The sequence below is a fragment of the Equus przewalskii genome, chromosome 10, assembly GCF_037783145.1.
Source record: "Equus przewalskii isolate Varuska chromosome 10, EquPr2, whole genome shotgun sequence".
In the NCBI taxonomy this organism is placed as follows: domain Eukaryota; kingdom Metazoa; phylum Chordata; class Mammalia; order Perissodactyla; family Equidae; genus Equus; species Equus przewalskii.
The window spans coordinates 54,596,145-54,624,120 of NC_091840.1; the positions used below are offsets into that span (position 1 = coordinate 54,596,145).

The 27,976-nt window shown below is 38.2% G+C and overlaps 1 long non-coding RNA gene across 1 annotated transcript; it reads left to right on the top strand.

The window, feature by feature from the left end:
- Positions 1–52: 52 nt before the first annotated feature.
- Positions 53–27,976, top strand: LOC103550665 (uncharacterized). Its single transcript, XR_544853.2, has 3 exons — positions 53–189; positions 21,934–22,147; positions 22,931–27,976. It is a non-coding gene; the product is annotated as an uncharacterized lncRNA (long non-coding RNA).

Sequence of the window (27,976 nt, forward strand, 5' to 3'; positions counted from 1 at the left end):
GCTAAGGGGGTTGCTATTAAGAGATAGGTGACTCAGCAATGGATCATTTCTTATTCCCTGCAAGTCCTCAGGGGTGCAATATAAAAGGGAGTGAGGAGAAGGCTCAGCAATGGACTTTACCTGCTCTGTGGAGCAATGGAAAGTACAAACTCCATCGTGAGTGATATGGCCTTGAAAACTAAGGAGCAGGTAGGAAAATACGTTTCTCCCATCTTCAGAGTTAGACAAGGCTGAAAAACTCAGCTTCTCACAGGGGCCAGGCAGATAAACTGGATGAGTGTTTTAGGCTGTTTTCAGGAGATGTTCAGGATGGGCAGACTGCAGAGAGCCTGACATCCAAAGGGACCACCATTGGAAATCTTTCATTTTTTTCCAAAGAAGCTGGAAATTTTGATTTTTATGTTAAATTTGATAACTTTTGCATGCCAAACTCCGTATGTTGGATTTGGTCCTGAGACTTCTGGTTTGTGACTTCTGGTTTAAACTATACCATATCTGAGAGTTAGTGTTTGTCCTTGGGAGGTAGTGTGTTGGCAGTTGTGTGTGGTTAAACAGTTACCTTCTTGACAACTAGAGGGTTAAAAGAAAACCTGTGAGTCACCTTGGAGATAAAGGGCCTAGAAATGCTCCCCCTATCTCAAAATGCTTCTTCGAAAGTTCCCTTCACCCCTGCCCATTCCTCACCTCCACACACACACACACATCAAGGACAGACTGTGCTGTGGGACATGGAGTGTCAAGGCTGTGGAATTTCCTGCTCGCCTAGCCCCTTGGAGCACTTTCCAGCTTATATAACTTACACTTGGAGAAATGTACCACTGGAGAACAGGCCATGACTCTTGGGATATGACCAACCTGGGTGGACATGGGGTGGTGTTTCTAGAAAGCTTGATATAAAGTCTCACAGTGAAGATTAGAAAAAGGAATTTTTTTGCAGAGAAAGGTCAACATGAGGATCAAGGAGCAGAGGGAGCAAATGAATCCTCATGGAGCTTCTCATTTGGGTTATGAGAAAACTCATATAAACACACAGACATGAGTGTCCCCCCTGGGATATAGTTTCAGTCTAATGGAGGAGACCAATATTTAAACAAACAGTCTCTCTAAAGAATGAGATAAGTGCAGAATGAGGTCCTAAGATTGCATCTGGTCAAAAGAGACTGACATAGACTGGGGTGGGGAGAGCAGGCATCAGAGAACGCCTCCCAAGAAGTGAAGGGAGATCCTAAGGATCAGTGGGCTAGCCCTGGAACAGAGGAAGAGGGGATGGGAAAGTATTCCAGATGGAGGGACCACCATGTGCTAAGCACACACTGGGAAGAAACATGGGGCATCCCAGGGACTGATAGGAAATTGGAATGGGTGATGAGTCAGGAACAAGGTGGAGCACAGTGGGAGATGAACTTGAGAAAAGGCAAGGCCACTCCGGGCAGGGATTTCCATCCCCTAAGCACAAGGGGAAGTACAAGAAAGTTTTTAGGTCAGGCATGCACATAGTCTAAACTGAAAAAATTGGAAAAGATCATCCTGGCTTCTGTGCAGAAAATAGATTAGAGCAGGGGAACCTTAGGAAGTTTCTTTAAGCTAATATTTTTTGAACTCTTACCATGGGCCATATACTGTTCTGAATTCTTTGCAGCATTAATATATTAAACCCTCACAAAGCTCTATGAGGTGGGTATTATTATGGTTATCTCCCTTTTACAGATGAGGAAACTAAGGCACAGAGAGAGTTAACTTTCCCAAAGTCACACGGCAGGGAAAGTGTCTGGACTAGGGCAGTGTCAGTAGAGAAGGTGAGAAGGGAACTGACCTAAGAGACAGCTATTCAGGAGCTAAGATCTGTAGGATTTGATGGATTGGAAATGGAGTATGCCGGCCAGGTATCACCAACAGGGATTCTGGGCTCCTGGCTTAAGTTGGTGGATAGATGGTAGAAACATTGCTTAAAATTGAATAAATGAAGAGGCCCGGGCCACACAGCTAATCAGAGAAAAAGGCAGAATCCAATGTAGGTATTCTGGCTCTGGGGTCTCTGCTCTTAACCAGTATAACATCCTGCATCTTTTCCTAAATGTGGGAAGATGCAGGAGACACAGCACACCCCAAGGCAAGCAGCCTAATTAGAATCTTCATTAGAAAATTTTCTTTTCTCCTAAAGTCATCTTGGACCACTAGCTGCCAGTCATCTCTCCTTGTGTGATGATAAAAGGCCCTATGAATAAAATGGCTCCCACAGAGAGCTGACATGAATCCAAGTTTACTTGGCCATTGGATGTGTGACTTGGGCACTTAACTCTTTTCTGTGCCTTAGTTTCCTCCCCTATGCATAATTTTACCTCCTTCAGGGGATTTTTGTAAGGATTAAATGGATCTATCTATCTGTCTTAGAACCAGATTTGGTATGTAGTAAACGCGATGTAAGTCCTTGATGTTATCTTTCCAGTTGTTATTGCTGTTGATAACATTAGCCTTTGTTTTTACTCTGTTTGTGCTGGGTTCTTTAATAACCCCCCTTCCCTCACTCCATTTTCCAAGAATTACGTTAGCTTTTGTTCTGTGCCCTGCCCCCACCCCTCCCAACTCTGGATATTGTATTAGGAGTCCTTGTTGTACGAGGATTGTTTGTAAACTTCTGCATGTTGGTTGTCAACAGTCTAAATGCCCTGAGGGAGGTCTAACATTGTGGCTGCAGTGCATATCTAAATTGTTGAGATATTTCAAGTGCCCTGAAGCTTTCTTCACTTAGAATCCAGGGGAACAGTCATTTCTCCCTGGTTTCAGAATTAATGCAAATATGGGGACCTCTAATCAGTTTTATCCAATAGGTCCTGGATAAATGCCTCCTCTTTTGCGTCTTGTGATTCTAAATTCATTTGTTTTGATTCAATAGCTGAAATCAAGGAGCATCCGTTATATGTAAACACAAGGCCCTGGATTAGGCAGATTAGAAGGTTAAAATGCAAGCTTAAAATTTGGTTGATGCAATAATCTTGTACACACATGGAGAACCTGAACAAATATTTCAGGATAAAAGAACAAGGATGTCAAAATGTGCAACATTTGTCTCTTCCTTTCGTTTTTCAAAGACATAATTGGAATGAAAATAATAATTAGCTGACATCTATTGGGCTCTGTCTGTGTGCCAGGCACTATGTTAAACTCTGCATATGTTATCTCATTTAACTCTTAAAAAAGGCTATGAGGTAGCCATCTTTATTATCCTCACTCAAAGATGAGAAAACTGAGGCTTAGAGATGTTAAGGGGCTTTTCCGAAGGTCACACAGTGTTGGAATAATTGAAGCGCTAATTTGAATATCATCTTTGAGGCCAGCAAAATTTCCTGGTCAGCATTTTTACTTCTTTATTACTATTCTTCTCTTTCAGCAATTCACTGATGGTGAATTTCTTTGGTAGCTTCTATTTTAGCTTTCTCAATGTGCTCTTGATTTTCACAATACTTTTTCTCTATGAAACTGTTTCTTCACCATTCAATTATTTAATGTATATTCATTATATATTTACTCTGAGTGAATTAGTTTTTAAGAATTCATCTATTTATTGGAAATGATCTAAGTAAGTAGGTAAAAGTCTTTTGAGTAGTTTAATTTAAATGAATTCTGGTAACTGCTAGAAAAAAGTGGCTGTTTAGAAATAGTGTTTGCAAACTTTCCTCTCCCAATTCAAGAAAAAGAACAAAACGTAAGTTTTTGAAAATAACAAAAAGAAAGAAAGAAAGAAAAAGAATACACCAGTAGCACTCACATCAAAGAGTGAATATAATCTTACATCCATAAGCTTGGAAAGTGTCATCTAGAAACAGAGAAATGGATCATGATAGGAATCAACACATGACATCAACACCTTGACCACACCAAGAACCATATGGAAGGAAGAAGATGATAGAAAAACATTATAGAAAAATCTCACTGTGATGCCCCAGAACCAGGGGAAGTGGATTAAGGAGAGGGAAGAGGCACTCCAGGTGACAAAATAAACCAAGCAACTAAACACTAAACAGCAAAAATAAAGGTCTCTTCAGAATGGAAGCTCTTCCCAACTAGCACGGCTAAACCGTGAATCAAGAGAGATTGAAAAATAAAACTGCTAGAATTTACTGAGATGTTTTCACCTGGATGGGAGAAGAGCAAGCAAATCTCCCAGAGCTAATTATCTCTAACAATATAAACTAAGGTTTATGAGAATGGAACGACAAAAAGAAAAAAAAAGAAATAATTCCAGAGCCGTGGAAAGAGCGGATATCCATGCGAAAAGACATACACAAGCTCCGATGAGTTAAACTGTCCATTAATGTGCAGGACAACACCTGAACATTTCACCCCTCTTTTCCGCCATCTGGCTGGTAGAAGAGTGGAAGTGGCTTTGGTTTGGAGAAGAGGCAGTGAATTGGGAGAGGATTTATTTAGAACTTTCTCTATCAGAGGCGAAGAATTGATGGCCATTTCTAAACTGGGGCAAAATTCCCAAGCCTAAAGGTACCATTGGTGGACATGGGATATTTCCATAAATAGAGGAAATATTAACATAGGAATTTTTACAAATTTATAATAAAAAATAAACTGTTGATCGCACCAGATAATCCTCCTCTTGCTCCTCTTCACCCCTAAACCCTGCCACCAAACAGGAAATGATAAAGCACGCTTCCACATTCTAGGAAGTCCCCACAGAGCTGCCTAGGTCAAAAATGAATAAGATGGATAGAAATCACAATGGCAGCCAGGCAAAAATTCTGTGAGCTTCCTTTCCCCTTGAACCCACAAAAGGGAATGTAGCGTGCAAAAGGCTGATGAAGAACCCATTCCAATTTGCCCGAAGAAATGTGACCAAAAATTTCTGCAACAAATTCTTCCCTCTCTCAGGGGGTTTAAGTGGAGAAGGAACCTATGAAGCGAGGGATAAACGACGTAATAAAACAAGATGCAATGAAAGGGGAGCTGAAAAACTAAAGAATTACATGGGGGATCAAAATAGAAGGAGATAATTAGAAAACAACAAATACACTACAAACAGAAAGAAAAGTAGATGTGACTGAAAATGAATCAGTAAGATGGAGAAAAGTCTTGAGATAATGATATAAGATATGAGGAAAAAAACAAAGAGATGAAAAGTAGAGACTAGATAATAAATACACAGAACAGACAATGATGATTTAACATATGGAGAAAAAAATGCAATAGGAAAAGATTCATAGATATAGGAAAAAAAGAACTGAATTAAAAGAATTGAATCTGCAAATGAAAAGGCATACCATGTTCCAGGAAAAAAGTTAGAACAAACAATGACTAATGAAACATAGCCTAAGAATTCTCTGAGCTTCAAGACTAGAGAAGGAATTCCCTAAGTATCCACCTGGAAAAATCAAGGCACTTTATGAAGAAAAAAAGAGGAAAAAAAGCTTGTGTGATCTCATGCTCTCCATAAAAATATTCACTATAGGAGATAGTGGAACCACTTCTATAGGATTCCAAATGGAGAAAAAAATGGCCCAAGAATTTTTAAGCCAAGCTAAGGTGTCCTTCAGATATAAAAGGCAACAGTCTGGTATGTGTGCATAATCAAGGGCTCAGAGAATACAACGCACACGAGGTAAGATTTCCAGATAAAATATAAGATGCCTGGTGAAATTTGAATTTCAGATAATCAATAATATTTTACGAGGCTCCACATATTTCACAGAACATGCTTATCCTAAAAAATTGCTCATTGTTTATCTAAAATTCAAATTTCACTGGATGATTTGTATTTTTGTTTGCTAAATCTGGCAACCTTGACACAAGTCATTTTTGAACAATCTATTTTATAAGGAATTTAGCCATTTAAATGCGAAATCAAAGAGAAAAAAGGGTAATCAAGAAGATGAAGCTGGACTATGAAAGCATTAGTGTGAGTACCCACTTTGTTTAAATATAGATCTAAAGGCGAAAAAAGTGAAAATTATGCTTTCAGAAAAATTTCTAAATAGCACTAACTTTGAAAGAAAACAGGCAATATTAAGGTACATATATAAATGCATATGTATGGATGTTAAAATCCTCAGCTATTCCGACAAAAATTGGGAGGAGGAGGAATGAAGCTGTGAGAAAGAATTACTGAACTAATTTCCTTATCTTCCATAGCAAGAAGCTAATAGATATTGCTCTATATTAAAGTTGATAAATGAAGAGTTAGAATTAGAAGGAGGTCACATCTTATGACTGGGTTGGGTTTCCAGGTCAGCACAAGCATAAACCATTGTCTTAAGATGAATTCGACTGCAGAAAATCAAGACAAGTTCAATCTGAATCAACAATATATGAGACTTGTTGAGTCTCAGAAATGCAAGGCCACACACTGTGAATAATCGTGACTGGTTTGACTCAGGGGCTCAAATATGTGCTCAAGGATTAGTGTCTTTTCCCCATTTGTCTTTCCTTCCTTGCTATCAGCTTCATCCTAAGGGGGGCTGCCAGGCACCGCTGCAAAATGCCTGCCAACAACATCTGAGATAATACACTTTCTCATCTAAATGTAAGGATCTAGAGAGAGAATGCCATTCCTTTCAGCTCTTTGAAAAAGAATGAGGAACTATTTTTTTCCAGAAGCTCTCAAAAAACCCTCTTTGTATCTTATTGGCATGGATTGGGTTATGTGTGCCATTTCTCATAATGAAAGTGACCATGGATGCTGATCAGTTCAGGTGTGAGCCACAGGCCCAGTCCTCGAGCTGGGAGTAGAGACAAATTTCCCCACCCCTGGGCTATGCTGGTGAGAAGTGGGCTCACAAATGAAAATGAAGGTTTTTACCAAAAGAATGGGAAATGAACTTTGAGGAAGCAGCCACAACGTCCACTGTTATCTCCCGATAACCAAGATTGCTTTGAAAATCTGTAAGGAAGGGGCCTTGTTGGAAATCAGTCTAATTCATCTTAGCAAATTTTCTCACCAGCCTTAAAATATTATTTTTCTTTCTTAATGCCCAGATCAGATCATTTGCTTACTTTTAGGGGCCACATTATGGAAAGAATGCGTATCCAAAAATACCAGCCCCAAATCCAGCATGATGGAGCACCGGATCACCACCTCCCATGTCATGCTCCTTCTGGGGCATGTGACCATTGAGTGGAGGAGCGGGCGGAGCGACCCTCACTATTTAATGATTCTTAATCTATCTCTCTTTGATGAGTATGTCTAATAGAGTACATTTAACATAATACAATGAAAATGTGTTTACTGTCTAAAGTTATAACCACCTTAGGAACTGAAAAAAATAAGAGTATAAACCTTACAAATAGTCAGACAGGAAGAATTTCTTTTCTTTTCTTTTCTTTTTTATAAAAACAAGAAACAGAGACCCAAGAGCAAAAGATATTAAATAAAAAAAACAGCAAAGAAGCGTTAAAACCAAGGCTGAATGTAAAGTAAAAAAGGGAAAATAGCAGAAAGAGTGGTACTTTACCATGATAACTGTCATAAATCCAAATACTGTAGTTCAACATACACAAGACAACGACTGAAGAATGGAAGGAGCAAAGGACAGAAACATGTAGTCACACGCGACTTCCCTCACCCCTTTTGACACCAACGTGGATTTAGACAAAGAGAGGTAAGCACATGGTGAATCTGACTAACGTAACAACGATAACCTAATAAACGTAGAACAAACTCCAGATCCTGATGAAACAGAAAATAGACACTTTTTTCCAAGTGCCACGATGATATATTAGGACATTAAAAAAAAAACTCAACAAATTCTAATAAGTAGAAATAATACAGACCTCATTCTCTTAACTGTTTTGCAGTAAAGCATAAACTAGCAAGAGTAAAATCAAGCAAGCAAAAATCCCAAGTATTTGGTAACTAAAAAAAAAAGAAGAAGAAGGAAAACTCTTAAGCTACCTTTGGGTCAGTGAAGAAATGCAAACCAGAATTGTACATTTTCTTAAAGTAACCATAAAAACCCTTGGGAAGTGAATAGTATTGTGGAAAAAAATTCACGGTCTTAAATATATCATAAAAAATAGAGTGAGAATAAATAAGTTAGGCCTTCAAATCACGGGGTTGAGAAAAAAACTGAGTCTAATAAAACCAATCTATGGCAGGCAGTTAAAAAATTAGATAAATAAATTTATATTAATTAAGGAAAAAGGGAGAAAGCACAAATAGGCAATTTCAGAAACAAGACAAGAAAACAAAGACAGATAAAGACAATGTTGGTAAAACATAAGAGGTTGCCTTTTAAACTATAGGCAAAATTTGAAAAGCTGATATGAATAATTTTTTTTTTCCCCTGGGAAAATATAAATGACCAAATTTGACCCAAGAAGAGAGAAAAACCTCAGGCAGTACCAATAATCATGGACAAAATTAAAAGTTTCCAAAATTACAAATTGCATCAAACTCAGATAATTTCACAAGGGAATCCTCCATAACTTTCAGTGCATAGAAGGATACAATGTTATTGTTGTTTCAGAACATAGAGAATAGAACACAGAGAATAGAGAAATAAATTAGTTTTTGAATTTTTTTCAAAGCCATCATAACATGGTAAACACAGACAGACTCACACACACCAAAAACTCTAGAGAACAACAGCAATTATATTGAGGCAAAAATTATAGTAACATATTAACAAATATAACTCACCAATAAATTCATGGACTACCACAACACAACCACATGTACTTCATTCTAGGAAAATAAAGATGATTCCATATTAGAGAATTTATTTTATTGAATCATCATTTTAACTGATCATGGGGGGAAAATCATATTATCAGAGTGATTACTGTCTAAAATATGTATTATAAGATCCATGTACTTTTTTTTTGGTGAGGAAGATTGTCTCTGAGCTAACATCTGGGGCAATCTTCCTCTATTTTATATGCAGGACTCCACCACAGCATGGCTTGATGAGCAATGTGTGGGTTGGTGCCCAGGATGTGAAACCACAAACCCTGGGCTGCTGAAGGGGAGCCTGCGAACTTACCCACTACGCTACCAGGCCAGCCCTAAGCATATATTTTTAATGAAAACTCTTTAGTAAAATAATAGTAGAGAATACCTTCTTACTACTATTTTATATTCAATCCTGCCTCCCAATCCAGCCAAATGCTTACTGGAGAAATTGTAGAATTATGTCCGTTTTCATGGAGATTGAGGTCAAGAAGGGAAATGAGAGCCTCGCTTTTGCTCCCTTTACTTAACATTGCTGCAGAAACTCAAGGCAATTAGATGAGAAAATAAAATGATGAGAAGACACAAAGCAAAACTACTGTTTGAAAATTGGATACCTATGAAACACAAGGGAATCACCACGAAACCTATTAAAAATAAGAGTATTTGGATATATCCAAATCAAAGGTTTTCCTTTCTGTATATGTGATAGCTTTTTAGAAGATATACAAATGTTCATAATAGTGATGATAACACAAATGACTAGCATTTATGAAGTGCATCCTATGTGTCAAAGCTCTTTTAAATGCTTTAAATAGATGAATTCATTGAATACTCAAAACCACCTTACAAATGAGAGAAGAAAATCACCTTTGAAATAGCAAGGAGATAAAATATGTAACAAGCAGTATAATGTAGCAGGTAGGTGTGGTTAAGAGCCCGACTATCCAGGCTTGCTACTGTGTGACCTGGAACAAGCTACTTAACCTCTTCATGCCTCAATTTCCACATCTGTAAACTGGAGATGTCAGTAGTACTTACTTCATAAGGTTGCTATGAAATTAAGTGTTAATACATGTAAAATCCTGAGAACAGTATATGTGTTAGCTATCATTATTATTAAAAATAAAACTAGCAAGAAATGTATATGGCCTAAATGGAGAAAACTTTAGAATTCTGACTAAAGGATATGAAGGCGTTTTTCCTCTTTAATACAATTTAATTTCCACAGGTTCTTGTGATATTATTTGAGTGTTTAATGAACATTAATAGTGAATTATCCAAAATACTAGTTCAAGTGACTTACCGCGACTCAGAGCCCTAGGGATTAGGAGCAAGGAAACCTCCCATAGTGAGTCAAGGGCCTTAGGATGACCAAACATTTTCATGATCTGGGAAATGTAATTAGTGAAACAACAAAGCTTTCATGGGTGTCTGATTACTAATTAACCTACTCACAGTTAAATCAAGAAGAAACAAGACTTTCAGGACTGGTCTTTCCTATGTTCAAGCAGACTTTTAAGAGTGTCACTTCTATTTTTCATTTCTGTGAGATTTCATTGTTTAGCTTAAAATCTGAAAGACTATTTGAAATGTATAAAATACAATATTAAAACCTGGAACTTCTGAACTTTTTCAAGATTGTTCCAAGTCAGTTGCTGCATGGTATTTGCTTTTCAGTATAGTAAGTGGTTTTTTTGCTTAAAAAATATTTTAGAATGCACTACTCCTGAAGCCCCACATCTCATGATTGTGAAGTTTGATTAATTACTCAGATTTAATTCATCAGAGATTCAATATTTAACTCTAAAATCCAATGAAACTATATCATTTTTAAATAATCTCATTTAACATCTATTGAATATATATGTTTTATGAGAGTCAAAAACATTAAGTTAAGGGGCCAGCCCAGTGGTGTAGTGGTTGTTTGTGCACTCTGCTTCAGCAGCCTGCAGTTTGCGGGTTCAGAACCCCGGCACTGACCTACACACCATTCATCAAGCCATGCTGTGGCAGCATCCCAAATACAAAATAGAGGAAGATTGGCACAGATGTTAGCTCAGGGCCAGGCTTCCTCACAACCCTCCCCCCCCCCAAACATTAAGTTAAGAAATTAGTTTTCCTTCAAACTGTCACTGAGCCCTTGGCCAGCTTCCCATGGTAACCTGCCATCTTGATTCTCTCTCTGTCATCAGGGTCAGTGGAGTGGTGGCCCCATCACCAAATCAATGACTCAGCCTGGATCACACAGGATAAGCTTCAAATAATCTGCATGAGTCAAAGTGTTGAAATAAATTAGGAGCAGAACCCCAGAGTCAGACTCCAGAAGAGTTAGGAGAAGCAGCAATATGCCACAGAGCTACAATTTACCTTCATAACATTGTGAAAGAAAGCCAACTGCCCAACTTGCCATTATTTCCCATCGACGTAAGGGGCTGGCCTCACGTTTGCCCCAGAAGATGTTTTTAATAATAGACTACTTTTAAAAGCAGTTTTAACTTCACAGAAAAATTGAGTGGAAAGTACAGAGAGTTCCATATATTCCCTGCCCACACACACATATGCACTGTCTTCCCACTATCAACATCCCCCACCAGAGTGACATATTTGTTACTATCGATGAGCCTATATTGACACATCTTTATCATCCGAAGGCCATAGTTTACATTAGGGGTCACTATTGGTATACATTCTATGGGTTTTGGCAAAAGTGTAATGATGTCCGTGGTTATAGTGTCACGCAGACTAGTTTCACCACCTAAAAATCCTCTGTACTCTGCTGATTCATCTGTGCCATGTCCTAACCCCTGGAAACCGCTGATCCTTTTACTGTCGCAATAGTGTTGCCTTTTCCAGTAGAATCGTACAGTACGTAGATTTTTCAGACTGGCTTTTTTCACTTAGTGATATGCATTTAAATTTCCCCCATAGCTTTTCAAGGCTGGATAGTTCATTTCTTTTTAATTTCAAATAATATTCCATTGTCTAGATGTACCGCAATTTATCTATCCATTCACCTACCGAAGGACATCTTGGTTGCTCTCAAGTTTGGGAAATTATTAATAAAGCTGCTATAATCATCCACGTGTAGGTTTTTGTGTTGACATAAGTTTTCAACTCATTTGGGTAAGTACCAACTAGCACAGTTGCTGGATCATATGGCAAGAGAATGTTTCTTTTGAGGAGAAACTGCCAAAATGTTTTCCAAAGTGGCTGTACCATTTTGCATTCCCACCAGCAATGAATGAGAGGTCCTATTTCTCCACGCCCTCTTCTGCATTAGGTGTTGTAAGCAGTCCACATTTTGGCCATTCAAGTAGATGTGCAGTGGTATCTCATTGTTTTAATTTGCAATTCCCTGATGACATGTAGTATTGAGCATCTTTTCATATGCTTATTTTCCATCTGTATATCTTTTTTGGTAAGACGTCTATGAAGGTCTTTGGCTCTTTTTTAAATCACGTTGTTTGTTTTCTTATTGTTGAGTTTAACTGTTCTTTGTATATTTTGGATACCAGTCCTTTTTCAGATATGTCTTTTGCAAATATTTTATCCCAGAATGTGGCTTTTCTTCTTGTTCTCTTGACATTGCCTTTCACAGCAGAAATTTTTAATTTTAGTGAAGTTCAGCTAATCAACTCTTTCTTTCATGGATTGTACCTTCAGTGTTTTAGCTAAAAAGTCCTTGCCAAACCCAAGGTCATCTAGATTTTGTCTTATGTTATCTTCTAGGAGTTTTACAGTTTTGTTTTTTACAATTAGGCCTGTGATCCATTTTTAATTTATTTTGTTAAAGGTTTAAGGTCTGTATCCAGACACATTATTTTTGTTGCATGCGGATGTCCAATTTTCCCAGCCCCATTAGTTGAAAAGACTACCTTTGCTCCATTGTATTACCTTGGCTGCTTAGTCAAAGATCAGTTAACTATATTTATGGGTGTATTTCTGGGCTTTCTATTCTGTTCCATTGTTCTATTTGTCTCTACTTTGGCCAATACAAATCAGACTTCAATAATACTTTCCATCTTCATAAAGGCCAAATACAAATATGTTGATTACTGTAGCTCTGTAGTAAGTCTTGAAGTCAGGTCATGTCTGTCATTTTCTTCTTCTCCTTCCACATCGTGTTGGCTATTCTGGATCTTTTGTCTCTCCATATGAACTTTAGAATCACTTTGTTGAGATACACAAAATAACTTTCTGGAATTTTGATTGGGATTGTGTTGAATGTATGGATCAAGTTGTGTTGAACTGATATTTTAATATTGAGATGAATGGTGAGTTTTCCTATCCACAAACATGAAATATTTGCCCATTTATTTATTTCTTCTTTGATTTTTCAACAGAATTTTGTAATTCTTCTCATATAGATCTTGTGCATATTGTGTTAGATTTACACCCAACTATTTAATTTTGAGGGGTGCTAATGTAAATGGTATTGTGTTTTTGATTTCAAATTCCATATATTCATTGCTGGTATATAGAAAAGGGATTGACTTTTGGGTGTTAACCTCGATCCTGCAATCTTGCTATAATCTTGCTATAATTACTTACTAGTTCCAGAAGATTTTTTGTCACTTCTTTCAGATTTTCTACATAGACAATTATGTCATCAGTAAACAAAGATAGTTTTATTTCTTCCTTCCTAATCTGTGTGCACATTTTTCCTTTTCTTGTCTTATTTTTTTAATGCTTTCCTTTTGATTTTATTCTTGCTGTTTTGTTATTTGAATTAGTTTTAAACTCTTTTATAGTAAAATTTGTGTCTTTAATTCATGGAAAAACTACCCTTTAGTTTTCAATGTCATACTCTTGCAATTTCCTATACAAGATTTACATATTTTCCGCAAGCATCGGATCTTTGTAATATTTGATACACCTTCACACACAATTTTCCAGTAAGATTCTTCTGTACAACCATGAATTTTATGGTCATATTTCATTTCTCTCAATTTTGGATCATTACATTCTACTTTCTTTTTCTTAATCTGAATAATCTTACCATGAATTCCATTTCTATTTTCTCTCCTTTATGAAGATGGAAAGTATTATTGAAGTCTGATTATTACGTCATGCAGATTTGTCAAATATTGCTTGTGTTATAGGATGTTGAATATGGACCAGCCCTTAGACTTCATCGGCTTCAATCTCTTATCCCATACCATCCCTGAGAAGTACCATCAAACATTTTCTTCAATTCCTCAGATTCTTCAGAACTCATAAGTCAGAGAAAATGTATCCCATTGTTGAGGGTCTCTACTCACTAGAAAATTCTTCATCAAATCGAAGCAACATCTGCCAGTCTGAAAATTTGCCTTCTCAAAATGTCGTTCTCCAGATCCATGAAGAACTGGCCCCATGCATCTTCCACCTGTTAGCTCTTTGTAAATTTGTAAACACCCATCATGTTTCTTAGTCAATCTCTCTGTTTTCTGGGTTAAACATGCCAATAGCTTGAAATATTTCTAGAAAGAAATGACTTCCCATTATTTTTGTGATCTTGGTTCTTCCACTCCAGAAATTGTTTTTTAACTTTTCTTTTAAATTATGAAAACCATAGTGTGTGATTCCTTGAGACAAACTGTCTTGGCCTGAGGGGGCAACCTTAGTGTTAGGGACACCTATCTAAGAGTTGATGGGTAATAAATGGTTCTCACAAAGGGAATGAACTTTGAGGAACAAGTAAGTGAGGCATTATTGTCTCTTATTTTATAGATGGCTCACTTGGAGAGGATCCCACGCCAAGGGTTGAGGTGGAATTCAGAAAGTTTTCTAGTCTGCATCAGTATGTGGAGAACTTTGTAGATAGCAAATCCTCAGTACATGCTGTTGGTGGTATATTGCAAAGGTACAATGGATATCTGAGGTTGGAAGCAGGTGTATATCCAAAACTTGTATGCCACCTACTTCCCTACAAGAAGCAGAATGACTAAAACTGGACAAATGAGAAGCTCATTTGGGAACCTGGTTTATGAAAACTTTCCTCCTCTGATGTATGCAATAATCCTGTAACACTGTGTGTGTTGATATTTTAACGCATTTTATTTCCTTTTCATATGTGACTGTTATTATTATCACTCATGGTGTGATTGATAACATAATTTCTCCAAAGAGGTGCAGAATGTGGGAAGAAATCTTAGTGCTTCAACCCTTTTCTTTTACAGATGATAAAATAGAAACTGTGAGGGATAAAGTGACTTGGCTCAAGGTCCCTTAATCCTCTGTCTTCAATGAACTTAAGCTATGATGAGATCTAAGTTTGCCATTCCCTCTAAATAGCCTTGATATGGAGCAAAGTGATGGAAAAATCGGAGACCAGCAGAGAGAAAAACAGCCGCAGCAGGGAGTAGGCAAGGAGCTAGAAAAGTCACAGTGTTTTATAAACTTTAAATTCCCAACTGCTACACTATAATTCTGTCTTGCAAGTCCATTATAAGGAAGTCATTTTGGTGACTTGGATGAAGTCCACAGGAGATGTGCCTTGACATCTAATTTGTGAGTATGTTATAGTGAGATGCCATTAAGATTCTCACAGCCTCTTTGGAATGTGGGGAGGGAGGATGTGTTTATTTTATAATTCCACAGTTAATGCTTCTGGTGTCTAGAAGCTTCCATTCATTCATTCACTCATTCATTCAAACACATTTGACGAATGCCTGTATCCATTTTGTACAGCACACTATGTTAGATGTTTTGTATTTAAAGTTGAGTAATTCAAGGCTTGAATTAAACCATTACGGTAAAGAAATCAGTTCTTCACTGTGAATTAAGGAGGCTTACTTTTTAAACTGGCTTGTTTTATGTTGATTCAGAACACCAGCAAACTGAAAAAAATAACAACTTTGCCTAGAAATGCAATGCCTACTTACAGTTATCAAGAAAGAACTTTCACCTAGTAATTCCTCTTCTAGGAATTTATCCTAAAGATATACTTGCACATGTCAAAAAAGATATATGTATAGGATTATTTTTGTATCATTTTTTGAATAAGAAAAGATTAAAGATAATCTAAATACTCAGTAATGGGGAACTGGTTAAAAAACGGATACACAATGGAAAAAACTATGCAGAACCAGTAGACTCCTTATGTATGATAGAGAGTTATCTCCAAAAAATGTAGATATTATCTGTCTATCTATCTATTTCCTTCAACATTTTGAGGAATTTCAAATAGAAGGAAAAGTTATAAGACTTTAGGATATATACATCATATAATTTTCACTTAGACTAATTGTTAATTACAGACATTTTTTGTGGAACCATTTGAAAATAAACTATAGCTATCATGACATTTATCCCTAAATACAAAGAGACACCACCACCCTACCTAAGAATTTTGACACTGAAACAGTAGCATCATCTAATACACTATTCATATTTTCTTGGTTATCACAAAAATATTCTTTATGGCATTTTAGGGGGGATCCAGCGTTTAGAATTTGGTTGTCGTGTCTCTTTAGCTTCTATTTATCTAGTTCAGTCCCCACCTGCCATTTGTATTTCATGACAATGATCTTTTTGAAGAATATCCGCTGGTTGTCTTGTAGAAATTTTCATAATCTAGGTTCATCTGATTGTTTCCTCAGAGTGAGATTCAGGTGAAATATTTTTGTCAGGAATATGACAGAGATCCTCTTAATGCTACTGTTTGCTCATTTGGTTAAGGTAGTGGCTGCCAGACTTCTCCACTGTAAATTCCTTTGCATTTAAGAATGCTTGTGTTATAGCCTGAATTGTGTTCCCCAGAATTCATATGTTGAAGTGCTAGCCCCCAGCACCTCAGGGTGTGAGTGTATTTGTAGTTAGGGTTTCAAAAAGATAATTAAAGTTAAATGAGGTCATAGACTGTAATCCAATCTGACTGGTATCCTTATAAGAAGAGGACAAGCAGAGGGACATGATGGGCACGTAGACAGAGGGAAGACCACGTGAGGAGGTAGCAAGAGGGCAGCCTTCTGTAAGCCAAGGAGAGAAACCTCAGGAGAAACCAACTCTGCTGGAACCTTGATCTTGGACTTCCAGCCCCCAGAACTGTAGGAAAATAAATTTCTGTTGTTTAAGCTGCCCAGTCTGTGGGACTTTGCTATGGCAGCCCTCGCAGATTAATATAACATCTGAGGGGCGGAACTTTGATACCATGTGAATATGAGCCCATCACAACATTTCACTCACTGTAGTCTGATTACTACTTTATGGAAACTTGTCAAAACTTACTTACTTGAATTATAAAATCCTAGATTTGGACCAGCCCTTAGACTTTACTGGCTCCATTCTCTGTTGACTCTTGCCTGAATCATTTAGTACTTTGTAGGTGGTAAAATAGTCATTTTCTAAATCCACCAATCCTAATTTTATTATCTGGTGTTCTTCCTAAAGAAGAATCCACTTTACCCCCTTTTTGACTATATTATACATTAATTGATTTTTTTAATTTAAAAAAATAATTATCATTATTTTTTGATGCTCTAAGTACTCCACATATGACCATTGGAAGCCCCTTTAAGCTGGCTCCTGTGTACTTTGACATGTCTGTGTCAGTCTTTGAGCACTTCCTACTTTCTGTCACAATAAAAAAATGTTCCATGACCGTCTTACACTATCTTTGCCTTTGACCTAGAAACAGCCATTTTTCCCAAGATTCCCTGAGTCCTTTTAGTGGGGAATAGAATTTAGAAACTAAGATCTTGGCACTCACAAAAGGTACTCATTGCTTATGGAGTGGCCACAGTTTTAGACCTTCTCAGTGGCTAGAACTAACCTATATTAATACTCTTCCTTTGTCTCGGTCTGCTCAGGCTGCTGTAACAAAATACCGTAGACTGCTGGTTTAAACAACAGATGTCTATTTCTCACAGTTTTGAAGGTTGAGAAGTCCAAGATCAAGGTGCTGGCCAATTCAGTTCCCCAGTGAGGCCTCTCTTCCTGGCTTGCAGATGGCCACCTTCTCAATGTATCTTTACATGGTGGAGAAAGAGCAAGCTCTGCTCTACATTCCTCTTCTTATAAGGACACTATCTCATCTTGGGGGCCCCACCCAAACATCATCACATTGGCGGTGAGGGTTCTACATTAAACATATTAAAATATGTTAACGTGAATTTGGGGGTGGGGGACACAAACATTCAGTCCATAATACAGTAGAGGGTTCTTTCCCACTTTTCTCATATTTTTATCTCCCTCTCTCACCTGAGAACCCACGGTTCCCAATTACATTGATTTGTTTATTTATTTTTCTCTGTTCTACAAGATGCTCAAAATAGTTTCAGAATAACTAATAACTACCCCTGTACCATTACCAAACAACAAATAAACTAAGTAAAATTAAGATTTCTTTACAGTTCTTTTTATCGTTAAAACATATCCCCCTAAGGATGTAGAGTCAGAATACACTGGGTTCAAAAGTTACTTAAATCTTTTCTTTTTTCTTTTTCCGTAATTAGATGATAGCAAGTTGAGATAGAGTTGTTTCATTGGTTTTCGTATGTGTTCAATTTTAACATCTGCTTCCAAGCTCTATTTTAAGGTATAGAGTAACAGGTTGAACAGTAGGTTAGTATTTTAATTAAAAGAAGAAAAATTTAAAACACTTATTCGTTTGTTTTTGCATAAAAATATGTGTGGAAGAAGATGCTAGGAATTGATCATTGATTCTGGGACGGGCAACTGGGCGGCTGGGACAGGAGCTGGGGGAAAACTTTTTACTGTGCACTATTTTGTGCTTGAAAAATTTTGACTCATAACTGTATTATCCATAAAAAATAAATAAAAATTTAAAAGGAAATAGTCCACCTTTGTTTCTCCCATCCACCCCCCTCACACGCCATTACCCAACTTCCTTAATGCCTTCATGTAGGCATGGCTTATAGGATTCTATCTGATCCCAAGAAACACCCAATTACGGTTACCTTGACTTCCTACTGTCTCCTCAATTGGTGAATCATCCAAGCGAAGAGGCTGCATTTTCCAAGCCATTTGAATCACTTCCCCGGGATGTTTCCATGAGCCATCAGAGCACATACTTGAGCCGTGTCTAGAGGTGCTTGCTAAGTTTCCTAGGAATTTTTTTTAATGATTCAGTGCATACTCTCTCTGAGCTGCATTTTGTCACTTTCAACATTCAACAGATGTATTTGGCTCACGAGCAGTTTTTGATTCTCATGGATGAGGAATTTTTCATTCTCTCTGTTCTGCCTGATACTGGAGATGTTTTCAGTTAAATGCTCTCTGTCTCTCAGTCTCTCTTTCATTTTTCTTTTCTCTAGTCTTCTGGGTTCTTATCTGAACTGCAGATGCTACAGTTATCTCTTCAGGACAGTAACACCTCTGGAAGCTTGGTGTCGCTGCCAAAGTGGAGCAAAATTCAAAATAATAACAATCTGTGCATTCAGGCATCACTATTGCAACTTCTTCCCTGGTAACAGGTTTTCAGTCCGAATTATGTGGATTATTATTTACTTTACCCTATGCCGTCGCTGCTCTAATTATAAGTTGATAGTTTTTGTGTGTCTGTGGGTGTATGTGCACGTGCTTGTATTTTATTACAATGGTGCTTGCTTACTATTTGTCATTCTAGAACTCAGGAATCCAAGTTATTTTACAAACACAGAGAAGTAAAACCCAGAGAACTTCCTGGGGGTGAAAGATAATTGCTAGTAGCCTGGGAGGGGGCAGGAGCGGGATGAGAGCTGGGTAGTAGTATATCGTAAACAGAAAGAAACCTGTATCAAGAATCAGGTCACCTGTATTTGCAACCTGGATTTCATCATTTTACTTTTTCATTAATTCACACTTGCCTTCCCTCATTTGTTCAACAAATATTTATTATCTACTATGTGCAAGGCACTCTTTTGCATGACCTTTTCCAAGCCACTTAACCTCTAAGACATGTGTTCATTTTTAAAAATAGACTTGATTTTTTGGAGCAGTTTTAGGCAGCAAAACTGAGCTGAAGGGACAGACATTTTCCACAGATCCCCTGCCCCTACACAGCCAGAGCCTCCCCCTTGTCAACATTCCCTGCCAAAGTGGTCTACTTGTTACGCTTGATAAACCTGCACTGACACATCATTATCACCCAAAGCCTTAGTTTACCTTAGGGTCACTTTTAGTGTTGTACATTCTATGGGTTTGAAAAAATTTATAATGACATGTATCAACCATCATAGTATCTTACAGAGTAGTTTCACTGCCCTAAAAATCCTCTATGCTCCATCTATTCATCCTTCTCTCCTCCCAACCCCCAGCAACTGATCTTTTTACTGTCTTCATAGTTTTGCCTTTTCCAGAATGTCATATAGTTGAAATTATACAATAATGAGGCTTTTCATACTGGCTTCTTTCACTTAGTAACACACATTTAATTTCCTCCAGGTCTTTTCATGGCTTGATAGCTCATTTCTTTCTAACACCGAATGTTGAATAATATTCCTTTGTCTGGATGTACCACAGTTTATTTATCCATTCACTTACTGAATGACATCTTACTTGCTTCCAACTTTTGGAAATTATGAATAAAGCTGCTCTAAATATCCGTGTGCAAGTTTTTGTGTCTGAATAAGTTTTCAAGTAAGCAACAAGAAATGCCCTTGCTGGACTGTATGGTAAGAGTATGTTTTGTTTTATAAGAAATTGCCAAAGTATCTTCCAAAGTGGCTGTACCACTTTGCATTCCCACCAGCACTAAATGAGCATTCCTGTTGCTCCACATCCTTGTCTTCATTTAGTGTTGTCAGTATTTCGAGTTTTGGCCGTTGTAACAGGTGTGCAGTGGTATCTCATTGTTTTAATTTGCAATTCCCTAATGACGTATGGTGTTGAACACCTTCCTACCCTTATTTTCCAATGCATGTCTTCTTTGGTGAAGCGCCGTTTCAGGTCTTTCGCCTATTTTTTAATTATGTGGTTTGTTTTCTTATTGTTGAATTCTAACAGTTCTTTGTCTATTTTGGACAATAGTCCTTTTTCAGATGTGTCTTTTGCAAATATTTTCTCCCAGTCTGTGACTCGTCTTCTCATTCTCTTGACAGTGTCCTTTGTAAAGCAGAAATTTTTAATTTTAATCCAGTCTGGCTCACCAGTTCTTTCTTTCGTGGACATGTATTCATTTTCTAAATGGAACTATTATTATCTGCTAGCATATCTTACAGACAGGTTTGGTATGAAACTGTTTTCTTTCTTCTTTAAGACACAGGGTAGTGTGGCATGTTTCTGCCCTCTCAAATTCCAGCAAAGTTATATGCCTTATTTTAGTCACTGAAATACGATGTGTTGTCTTCCAGAGGTAAGTTTCAAGGACCAACATGAATTTCTCTTTCCTCTCTGTCACAGACACTAGCGATGTTCCCTAGAGTGGATGCTGCATCAGCCTGGGGCCCAGGGTGAGAAAGATCTTGCAAAAGAGCCCCTAGCCCATCTGCAATGGGTGCATAGCAAACAAGAAATAAACTTTCATTACTTTAGGCCACTGAGAATTTCCGGATGTTTGTTACCTCAACATAACCCAACCTATCCAGTCTGCTACATAGAGTCAGGAAGACATGATAACTTCAAAGCACATAGCAACTGTGAAATGAGGAAGCAAGACTGAGTTCACCAGTAAAATAAGCTTGGGTCTGTGTTGGCCAGACAAACAAAGACTAACAATCTGCAGCATCTCCCACTCTTGACACGGGATGAGGTGCAGAAGGGAAAAGAATGGGCCTGGGGTCATCTGGGGCACTGTCTCTGGATGGCGGTGCTGACAGGTTGGGTCATCTCAGTGTACATAAAGTGGAGATTTCCATGGGTGGTTTACAGTCTAATACTTTAGGGCATGACATAGAATGGAAATAAACTAGAGCCAAGAGGAAAGGTTAGTGGAAGTTCTGCTTTCTTCTATCTTTAGAAATGGAATGCTTTTCATCCCAAAGAGGCTCTCTCAAGCCCGATTAAGTAAAAACAAAGAACTATGGTCTGAAACTAGCCTTACTGTGCTTCAGGTCCCAAGGAGCTCACTCTAGGGCAGGGGAATTTCTGAGAGTAAAGAGGATGGGAAGAGAGAGCATATTTATTAAGCACATATTATGTGCCAGGCGTCCAACTAGGCTTTATATATACATTAGCTCTTGGATCTTAATGCCAACACTTCAATTCCTAGCTCTACAAAGTGAGGAGACTGAAATGGAAATTTAGATCATAGAGCGGCCCAGACAAATTAATTCCTCAAAGTTTTAAGAATTAATATACCACTTACCAGGGCATTGTTTTGATTCTGAATCTAGGGGTTAGAATTTGCCTCCCTGAAACTGAATGTTGAACGTGGATGACAGCATCGGGACAGGCCTCCAGATGGTGCAGAGAGACGACTGGCAAGCTGAAGTGTGATAATGAGGGTAATACACATGTACACGACTTTATAGTGGCTTTGCTGCAGTGTGTGGGGTCATCTTCTATGACCTCCGTGGAGCATGATGGCTGAGGAACACCCAGTCTAAGGTAAGATGGGCACTCCTGTTTTCTGGGGGCTATGTGTGACGGTGTTATTCAACAAAAAAGGAGCTAGACTAAACTGTACTCACTCATAAAGATAATCATACAAACTTCTGCTAGACTTCTTGGACAACGTGCCAGCAAGCATTCTTCAGGGTCAGGTTTGTTCAACAAAGTGTTGCCTGATTTAAAAAAACAATAATAATAAAATGGAGAGAGGAAAGAAAGGGTCTGCCGATAGTAAATTCGTTTGTTAGGCCAATAAAGAAATCCATTAAAACAAAATAACAACAACAACTAGGCAGGCTCACAAGTGTGGAGCCTCTGAGTGGCTTCTGACTTCTCAGTAATGGAGTAAATGCTCATCAGTTCAGCCGAGGGCTGAGAGATAGAAACCAACAACCGCAAACAGAAACCTTTTGGAAGAGCTTAAAGATTTAGCAATGGCACATCTCCAATTTTCCATCTTTTATTTAACTCCTTTGAACTCCCACTAATTTCCAGGCAACACTTTGGAATTTTATTTTTAGCTCTGCCTTTTGAATTATTATTTTTTTCCCCTTGTTGTACAAATCTGTGCATGGAGATGGCTTCTCTTTTTCATTAAAAATTTTTTTCTTGATTATTGAATAATGTTCACTGCCAGAATGATTTAAAAATAAAGACTAATTTGAAGAAGAAAATGAAAGTGATCTGTAATCCCATGGTTCAGAGACAATTACTGTTAAAGTTTTGGTGTATTTCTAGCCAGGACGTTTTCTAAATGTGCGTATCCTTTTTTTCACGCAGCCTAGAGCATGCTGCCCTGAGAGTGAGTCTTCTGGAAGGAGGCACAGGCTCTGCATCAGATGGGCCTGCATTCCCACCCGGCTCTTTCACTGAGAGATTTGTGGGGCATGGGGCAAATCAGCCATAAAGCTCTGTTTCCTCAATAGTGTGCTGGGGATGATATTGGTACTGCCTGCTAGTAGGTATTTTGAGGGATAAATGATACAATGGAGCTAAAGCCTTTAGAAAAGTGACTGGCACTTCAAAGCACGGAAAGAATAAGTGTTAGCTATTATCACCATTGTGCTTTTTGCCCGCCATGCCACAGCATAAACACTTTTCCATGTTTTTCACAATCACGATTTTTTTTCGCAATCATGATTTTTAATGGCTGCATGAAATTATATTTTAGGGATATGCTAGAGTTTAATTATTCCTCTCTCACTGAATATATTTTCAGGTTTTTTGTACGTGATGCTGGAAGGAAGATCTTAATAGACAAATCTTTCTTTGGTGGTTCTGTTCACTGTGTTCTTAGGATTGTTTCCTATCAGTGGAGTAGCAAGGTGGGAGCAGTTGAAAAATTTCAAGGTTATTAATACATATTAAAGAGTTGCACCTGTTTACTCTCACATGATACCTACGTTATGGAACCCCCGCTCCTTGTCAAGGTCATTCTTGAGTATTACCATGCAACTTAATTAGTTTTTCTTATTGTAAAATCCAGACTATATGTTACATCATCTTTACACTTTGTATGTTTTGAGTTTTAAAACATAGAGGAAGTTGTATTTAATTTGCAATCACATTTATTTAGACGGATTTTTGTATATAATTGCTTTTGGTGCACACCATCCAATCTTTTGTACTCTTGATTTTACCACTCTTGGGCTCTTTCATTTTCTTTGTCACTAATCAGTTACAGTATCTTCAATTATTATTTTTTCAAGAAGGTTTTATGGATGGTATGATTTCTTAAGCATTTTTTGTTTTCACACATAAAAGACAACTTGACCGGGCGAAAAATTCTTATGTAAAAACCACCAAAAATGATTTGTCTCTAAGATGCCAAATTGCCTGATAGAAATAGAAAATGTGTAAGCAGGCAGTTTTTTTTTTCTTCTCAAGAGCTAACAGAGTCTATAGAGCTTTAGAACAGAGTTCTCCAATAGAACTTTCTACCATGGGGAGAATGTTATATAGTCTGTACTATCCAGTGCGGCAGCCACTGGCCTCTTGAAGTTATTTAGCACTTGAAATATGGCTAGTGCAGCTGAGGAACTGGATTTTAATTTTTTAAAGTTTACTCAAATTAAATGTAAACACTGATCATGTGGCTAGTGGCTTCCAGATTAGACACCACAATTCTAGAAATATAGAATGGAAAGGAAGCCTAGAAGCTCAGATCAATTTTGCTGCCTTGAGCAGGTCAGATTATCTTCCCGGGTCTCAGTTTCCCTGTCTATGAAATGATACAGCTTTCTCAAGACCACGTAAGAAGTTAATGTTAAAGCTTACACCAGAGTCTTAAGAAACTCTCAGCTCAGAATTGTCTTTTTCAGGCCATGGTGCAAACGAATAGTTGAAGCTTTAAGCTGTGATGCCAAAGATAATAAATTAAGATTCATTTTTTTTCCCCAATTCCCTTGCCTTTCAAGCTAATAGCCTTGGTGCACCTGACCACCCTACCTAAATTGGCATTCCTAGTAGTTCCTTATTCCTATATCCTGCTTAATTTTTCTTTCTTTATCATTACTCGAAATTACATAAAATATTTGTGTAAGCGTACATTTGTCTGTTCCCCCCCCAGGAGGTTAGCTCCATGGAATCAGGGACCTTGGCTAAGGCTGTGTCTTCATTGTTTGGAAAGGGCTCGATGCACAGCATGTACTCCTTACCTCCTTGTTGAGGGAGTGGATGAGTGAAAAAAAAAATCTATTCATTAAAGTCAATTAGGGAAAGTTTGCAGTCCGGTCGAAGAGGAGGAGGCGGTTGCTGCTTTACCCGCTCACATAGAGATTTTAGTTTTCAGTTAACAGTTTAGTTTCAATTTGAGATTTTATCTTTTTGAGCTCTGTACCATTGGGTAGGCATGCTGTCACGCAGAGGCATTTTCTCCCCAATTAAACGATCAGTCCCAGAGAACAGCTCAGCTCTTACTGTTTTTATTGCTCCCACTACACTTGGGTCGACATTCGGAGGAGGTCGATGCATTCACCTGAAGGATGACTGAGACCTGGCCCAGGAAGACCTTTTGTTCCCTGAAATCACTCTCAGCTGCATATGCATCTGTAAAATGGGGAAGTACTACCTGCACCGTGGTATTGACATGAAGACATCAATGCAAGGACACAGGAAAAGCATCCAATACAATGCCTGTCAATGTGCATTGCCTTCTCTCTCCCATTCTAACCCTAAAGGTTAAGCTCAAGGAAGTGGAGGAGCAGTGCTCCAAATCCAGATTTTCTGCCTCAAAATACTGTACTCTTTTGATCACACCGGGCTTGGTCCCCAGCCTGTCTGCCTGAGTGCTACTCAACATCATTGAGTTTCGGGGAGAGTGGGAACGGGGGTGGGGATTGACTTTCAAGGACTATTCCAGGCCAAGTCTTCTCAATCCTGTCCAGCTCACGTGGATGTGTATGGGCAAAGCAATCCTGAATAGGCGGGCTGTGGTCAGCCTGACCCAGCACCTTGCCTCATCGAGCTGCACGTCTACTCTGAGAGTCTATAAATGCCGCGGAGCCCTCACAATGAAACCCTTCACAATGGAGTGCCTGGATTTTATTGAGAAAAGCCAATCCCCTCCCATCTGTCATTTGGCACTTAGTACTGTAGTTATTCTAGATGAGTGAACACTTGTGTTATATTTTCCAATAGCAAAACTGGGGTCACCAGGGTGCCTGCTGTTTTAGCCGAATCCAGATGGGGTTTTCCTATAAACAAGTGCACACGGAATATTTATGCCGCCCGTGGCACCTGACGCCTTAATACTCAGGACTTCTATGTAGTAGCCACTCTTCCTATAAGTCACTTTAGCACACTAAGTAAATATTTTAATATAGCCATGTCACTGTTTATTATAGAATGGCTTGGGCCCAGATCTTGCCTAATGCTTGGTTAAAAAGTCAGTTTATACCATCCTTTAAAGTGAATCAAAGAATGCATAAACGCCACTCTTTTGTTACTCAGAACTCTGTTTACTTTACTTTTCTGTAAACCTTGTGAAATGCTTGCTTACAAAAAGCTGACAGATGCCAGATTTGCTCATTAACTGGAGGTGTTTTCCAAGTCGGGAAGGTGAGGTGTGAATGTGGGAGGTGGGGCTTCTTCTCCGAGGCCATCTCCCAGCGTCCACTGCCCGGGGGGCCTGCTGTCTTGCTTGGGGATCTTGACCCAGAGCTGCCAAGCAGTGAATGGGACTGAGAAACACCAAGTCAGGGTCCTGGCTTCTAAGTCAAGCCCTGCTTCTGCTTTGAAACAGTAAAGGCCACCTGGGCACCCTGAGACTTGGAAGGACTTGAAAGGTTCAGAGTCCAATCCTCTGCCTTCATCAGGCACCCATTTAAAACAAGTGATAATATTCATCGTGTGAAAACCTTGTGATATTTACCAGTTCTTAGTGCCATTTAATTTCTAAGCCTCACCCTGAAGACTCAGACGTTCCCTACAGGCATGGCAACTGAAATGTTGATATGTGCTTTCAGGTGCCTCAGAGGTTTAATGCTTATGTTCTTGGTTAAATTTAAAATGTGTGGAATAGATAAATCAATACATGACATGAAGCTATATTTTTACATTAAAAATTGGTGTTTAATGAAATAAAATGATGAATCAGTTAAGAACTTTGTGTAAGAAATAGACAGAAGTTTACAGGAGTAGAGCCCTTTAAGAAGGAAGTAATGATTCCCTCTCAGTGTGTTGCTCATCATTTCCTTGAGGGTCATTTCCCTAAGACCGAGTCTGCCCCAAGTAATGTTCATAAAAGGTCCAATGAGGCTTCTCTGGGTTAAAAGGAAAATAGCTACAACCTGGCAGTAAGTTCCATTGGATTCTGGATTTTTTTCAGCACAAGATGTCACTTTTGACTTGTTAAAGTCTCTTCATGAGCACTTAAAGTACATCTCCATGGAAGTTCTGTTTATATAGAAATAACATTTATTGCTTTTTACTATTTGTGGTAGTCAGAATAATGGCTCCCCACAGATGTCCAGGTCCTACTGCCCAGAATCTATGAATACGTTACATAACATGGCCAAGGGGAATTAAAGTTGCAGGTGGGATTAAGGTTGCTAATCAGCTGACCTTAAAATAGGGAGAGTGTTCTGGATTATCTGAGTGGGCCCAATGCAATCACAAGAGTCCTTAAAAGTGGAAGAGGGAGGCAGAAGTCAGAGGTCGGAGTGATGCAGTGTGAGAAGGACTCAACCTATTGTTGTTGGCTTTGAAGTTGAAGGAAAGGGGCCACAAGCCAAGGAATGTGAATGCCCTGGAGAAGCTGGAAAAGCTAAGAAAACAAATTCTCCTCTGGAGCCTCCAGCAAAGTGCTGACCCTTGCCAACACCTTGATTTTAGCCAAGTGAGATGCATAAAGCACTTCTGTCTTAGAGAACCAGAAGATAATAAATTTGTGTTAAGTAGCTAAATTTGTGGCAATTTGTTGCCGCAGGAATAAAAAAAACTAATACACCATTTATGAGAGGAAAAGCCTTGCAAGAAAAGATTTAGAAAATAGCAAAATGTATGCAAAATAAAATAAAAATGACCATATTTGACCATGTACAAAGACACTTATTAACAAACCTCTAGTTCTTTTTTACATTGAACACGTTACTTTGAAAAGTGTGGAATCACATTGTCACCTCATCTGCTTTTATCACCTGGCCTTATATTGTAAGCAATTTCCCACACCTTTAAATGTTATAGAAAACTTATATTTCACTTGGTAGATATCCTACAATTTATCTAATCAATCACCTATATTTTGTTTCTGTGACAAATATGCTTATATATCTTTGATGATTTTCTTAGTAAAAATTCCTAGAATTAAAATTACTGCATGACAAA